Source organism: Oculina patagonica, chromosome 10, assembly GCF_052425735.1.
Source record: "Oculina patagonica isolate OP01 chromosome 10, crgOcupat, whole genome shotgun sequence".
Lineage (NCBI taxonomy): Eukaryota > Metazoa > Cnidaria > Anthozoa > Scleractinia > Oculinidae > Oculina > Oculina patagonica.
In genome coordinates, this window is record NC_135767.1 from 16,438,980 (window position 1) to 16,444,979 (window position 6,000).

Below are 6,000 nucleotides of genomic sequence, written 5' to 3' on the forward strand. Positions count from 1 at the left end.
AGTGGCGAAGCCGCGAGAAAAAACCTCTGGCGCAGAGTGGTTTGATTTACCGTTCTCGTTGAACTTTGATCTTTTTTCTCGTATTACATTTAAACCAATCACAGTGAACATCTCCCGCTGTAATCACATGCACTGGCACGTGAAGATATTACGAGGTGTCAAGTGGCGGTATTTGTTGATGGCGTTCGCTGGAGTTAAAACAACTCCCGCGTGAAAAAGGTTCCTAATTCAAAGTCTTCGTTGTCGTGTCGGTTATGTGAAGCTAGTGTTGTGTTCAATGACGGGTATTACAGCCTTGTTTCGGAAAATGCACAATCTGTCTGTAGGGCTGCATGTCCTTTATAAGAAGTGCGACCGACGAATAGAAATATTGTGTTACAAAGAAAATCTTGCCCGCTGGAAAGCAGAAGCTAAAACTGAGAATACGCGTTCAAAGCGCTGTTCCAGCTCGCCAGGTAAAGGAATAAAAAAGTCTCATGATTCGTCGACGGAGTTCACTAACCGGCACCCTCTCGAGGAGACTAGATCGCCAAAACATCCTTTCGGCGAATAAAATTTGAAATTCCATCTAAATGCTCGGCGCTTAGATTATCAACACCATTAGCCTGCAGAACGGGCGGTTTATTTTGCGGGTAGCGCGAAGCAGCTTCCAACAGATCTTTGTCGAACGTTTTCGCAATCTCTAAATCCTCGGAATCCCCCATTTCGGCGGCACTTACTACGAAAACCTCAAGACATTTCACAGGCGTCTTTCACGCAGTGTTCGCTATATTTATACACCAATCACAGCGTTGGTTAGATTAGAAGACCCATGGGAGGCCATAAGAAGCCAATCAGCTTTCTAGTCCAGATTCTGGACTAAACTGATATAAACAAGCTTGTCATTGGTTCGGCGCTATCAAAGGAATAGCGCTCTTTTCCAGAGGTTTTTCGCGCGGGTCACAATGAAGACATGACTGACACCGGAAACCGCGCAAGAAAAACCTCTGGCACCCAGGGTACAAATGTACATTTTAAGTTTCAAACTGGAAAGCAAAAAGGACAAGAAAAAACGTCCGTCCGGATCAACTCGGATCATTTGTTGCTTTTCATTTCCACAGTGGGACCAGTCGGACCAACAGGTAACGACCTTTGAAAAATGGAATTACAGTTTCCGATTAAACCGGGCTAACCGAACGGTCCTTTCCATTTTGCATTCCTTTCCCCAGTGCTCTGCATCTGTGAAAAGCTACTGAACTGAAGAAAGGCAACTGAACTGTTTGTCAAATGGATCGGTAAATTTCGTTCTCACCGGTCCGACCGACTAATGTCGATCATCCTCGAGGTGGTCCCAAATGTTTAGAACCAAAATGGACCATTCCATTCGGCTTCAGACCGAAATTTCCGAAACCTTTGGGTAAATGGAAAGCACTTGTTGATTTGTATAAGAATGGCGGCTATTTATTTATTTCCTCGTTCTTAAAAAGCTTCTTCTCCTTCGAATCGTTGTTTTTATTCAAAGAAACGATCCGAGTTGATCCGGTCCGACTGCTGTCCCTGCCTTGTATTTACGGATATGATTATGCTCACAAGCTTGACATACACTGTAGCCAGAATAGAGTTTGGCACAAAAAAATGTTGGACTATGGCATATAAATAATTTGAGAGCTAATGCCCCCCTTATAGTTTATTGATGTGTTATTTGCTTGTCAAAACATCTATCAGCTAATAAACAATATTTTAATCTCTCTATTCTAATCGTAGTTATTTGCATTATTGCTCAACAAACCTTTTGTTGCTATCATCACTGTAAAAATTAAGTGTAAGCTCAATATGCTTTAATTTCGAAATCAAGTCTAATGAACTGTTATACTGTTGTTATATACTTTTCCATTTTAGCAAGTCAAAATATACCGTTTATCCTTTCTAGGAGATCAGTCTACATTAATGTGACATTTGATGCTAACGGCACAAAACGTTTCTTCTCATATAACACAACTACTTTTAAATGCCGAGCACCCCACCCCCCCCCCCACCCCCCCCCCCCCCCCGTAGGGAAATGCCATGCATAGGCTTAATAGGTGAGGTATGTGGCGCTGTCAAGGGTAGAGCTTTTAAGCAGTTAAGTCTGGAATAGGTTATTAAAATAAATGAACTTCGGTGAGTTCGGTCAAGCACACCCTTATTTTTTAAAAAAAGATCCAGCTCTATGAAAATTAAAGTTTATGCTTCATATAATATTATAATTAGTATTGGATGTGGTAAGAAATTCTGGTGCCTAGTTTGATATTGGTTGGCAAAATTGCAGCTGAACATCATCTGCTCAGTAAAAGACAAGGGTTTTCGGCTCCCAGCTGTACACCCCATTGACGAATTCCTTGAGTACCTCACTCCCCCCTCCCGTACATCGCACGTACCTCACTAATCCCTGATTATCATTGAATAAGAATCGCGATTGTTCAAAATACTGCAGCCGAAAAGTTTGACTCATGCAAATCCGCCGTCCGTTTTACGTTTGCAGACAACCTGTCATGTTTAAATTACGTATAATACAGAAAACAGTGAAAACTATGAACAAGACGAACATGACGATGATTAAACCAAAAAATTGTTTTAAAACTATTGATTAAGATATTTCAGAGAGGCTTTATCATATCCAGTGTTTATAGCTAGGATTCAAAATGTCAGTTTCTCGACGATTAGCCACTCGTCCTGTAGTGTACTAGGGGGAGCAACGCGACGGCTAAAATCAACAACTGCTCTATGGCGGCCATGTGCTCAACTCGCTGGTTTTAATCCCATAATGCAACTCAATACAAATATACGTCACGCATACATTACGCATACATTACATCTTTTCCTCCCTTAGTTCAGAAACAGTCCCTTCAAAAAAACTCAACAGATTGTTTCATAATATCTCAATGTAAACATCAACTGATTGTTCCATAATGTCTCAACGTAAACATCAACTGATTGTTCCAAAATGTCTCAATGTCCTTAGAAAATCACAGACTTGTTAAAAAATTGAAATCTTAACAATGTTCACACAGTCACGTAATCCTTGAGATACTCTGGAGCTCTCCTAGAACGCTGAGACTTCCTAGACTTTGCCAGCGCTGGCATTGGTGGTTCTGCCTGAGGCCCTGGAATATGAACCTCTCCCTCTCTGCAAACTTCCTCAGTGGATGAACTCTCGTCCCCCACTTTTACTTTGGAAAACACACGGTTTTGCTCCGCAGGCGTGGTTGATTCAGGCAAATCATCGTCCTCAATATCAATAGTGGGCACACCATGTCGTTTAAGGAGGTGATCCACATGTCGACGAGCCACCACCCCGTCTTCATACTTGACTGTATACGATAGTGGGCCGGTTCTACTTTCAATGTGTGCATTCTTCCACTTCAACCCCGGGTTAAAATTCTTTACTAGTACGCTGTCTCCCTCAGCAAACTGTCGTTCTTTTCTTGTGTTGTCGTGCTGTCCCTTCTGTGACAGTTGTTGGGTCTCTACGCGTTGCCTTACATCTGGTCGAATGAGATCCAGACGGGTTCGCAGACGACGGTTGAACAGAAGTTCAGCTGGTGTCACTCCAGTAGTCGTCTGAGGTGTCGATCTATAGGCTAACAAGAACCTGCTAAGCTTTGTGTGCACGGTACCTCCGGATTCGTCCATTTTCTTCATCCCTTCTTTGAATATGCGGACAGACCGCTCTGCCAGGCCATTAGAGGAAGGATGCCGAGGAGCTTTTTTCACATGTAAGATGCCATTCCTAGCCATGAAGTCACCAAATTCTTCACTTGTATATCCAGAGCCATTGTCCGAGACCACCATTTCAGGTATTCCGTGGGTGGCGAAAACCTGTCGGAGTTTCTCTATAGTAGCTGTCGCACTGGTACTGGATGTTGGGTAGACCTCAATCCACTTGCTGTATGCATCTACCACAATAAGAAACAACTGTCCCTTAAAAGGTCCTGCATGGTCGATGTGTATGCGGGACCAGGGCTTTTCAGGCCATTCCCAAGGATGGAGGGGTGCAGCAGCATGCAGGTGCGGCGCTATGCAGCTGACATACTTCACATGACTTGACCATTTCCTCGATATCTGTGTCTAACCCTGGCCACCATAGGTAGCTGCGTGCCAGGTTCTTCATTCTCACCATTCCGGGGTGAGTAGCATGCAGGTCCTGCAAAAGCTGTCGCTGACCCTGGGCTGGAACAACCACACGGTTCCCCCACAAGATACATCCATTGTGTGTGCTTAATTCATCTCTTCTTACAAAGAATGGCTGCAAACTTCTATCGGGGCATTTATCACCCCAGCCCTGCTGAACTCTTCTAAAAACCTGTTGTAGCACTGGGTCTGAGGCTGTCCACTCTGCTTTGTGATCTGCACACACTGGCATACCTTCCAGCCGCTCCAACAACAGTATAGTTTCACCGGGTATGGGTACCTGCACTACTGTGTCGGCCAAAGGTAAACGACTCAGACCATCAGCATTGCCATGTTTAGATCCCTCTCGGTATGTGAGGTCGTAGTCATAGCCTGCCAGAAGTAACGCCCACCTTTAAATTCTTGGTGATGCCATTGAGGGAACAGCTTTGTCTGCCTTAAACAGACCCAAAAGTGGCTTGTGGTCAGTAAAAATCTTGAACTTCTGTCCATACAGATACTGATGAAACTTCTTGATTCCAAATATCACAGCAGCTCCCTCCTTATCCAGTTGAGCATAGTTTCGTTCTGCTGGTGATAGGGTCCTTGATGCATACGAAATAGGCCTTTCCTCCCCATTGATAATGTTAGAGAGCACTGCTCCCAGTCCGTATGGTGAGGCATCACAGGACAACACAAGTTCCTTGCTTGGGTCATAATGGACTAACAAATCTGATGAACTTAACATGTTCTTAGCCTGAGTAAAAGCTTCCACCTGTCTTTTACCCCAAGTCCATTTGCAGTCTTTGGCAAGGAGTTCATGCAAGGGGGCCAATACAGTCGCCAGATTTGGCAAATAACAGGCATAGTAGTTTAACATTCCCAGAAAGGCCTGAAGTTCCTTGACATTTGTAGGTGCAGGCGCCTCGTGGATCGCTCTTACTTTGCTGTCTACGGGTTGAATGCCGTCGCTGTTGATGCGATGCCCCAAATAAACCACCTCATTTCGTAGAAAGACACACTTCTTCAGCTTTAGGCGCACGCCTGCCTTAGTTAATCGTGCCAGGACTTCCTTCAAATGATTCAGGTGGTCGTGTCTTGTCTTGCCTGTCGCGAGGATATCATCAATCCTGACAACAACTTGTGGTATTCCTTGAAGGAGGCTTTCAATGGTGCGTTGAAAAATTCCTGGGGCCGAAGAAATGCCGTGCGGGAGACGATTGTATCTGAAGAGACCCTTGTGGACAGACTCCAGCTGTTGGTACGCTTGGCTTAAATCCAGCTTTGTGAATTCTTTGCCCCCTCCTAAGGTTGCATACAGATCTTCAATCTTGGGAATGGGGTAGTTGTCTAACTTGGCTGCTTGATTGATCGTTTGCTTGTAGTCCCCACAAATTCTGATGGTACCATCCTCTTTGACAATGGGGACAATGGGTGTGGCCCATTCTGAGAATTCAACTGTTTCTATTGTCCCTTTTTTAACAAGTCGATCCAATTCCAGTTCAATTTTCTCACGCAGGGCATAAGCTACAGGCCTAGCTTTAAGGTATCGTGGCTTCTCAGAAGGACCGATGTGGATTTTCGCCTTCACTCCCTCGACTTTCCCCAGACCCTCTTGGAAAATGGAGGAATGTGTCTCTAAAATTTCATTCAAGTCTTTATCCATGGTAGTTAAATTGAAAATCTCACTCCAATTTAATGTCAGATGTGAAAGCCAGTTACGCCCCATAAGGCATGGACCCTCTCCACTGATAATCACAGCTGGTAAAACACTCTTAGACCCATTGTACTCGACTTTTAGCTCACATTCCCCCACTACCGGTATGACTTCCCCTGTATAGGTACGCAGTACTGTATTCACAGCGTTAAGTT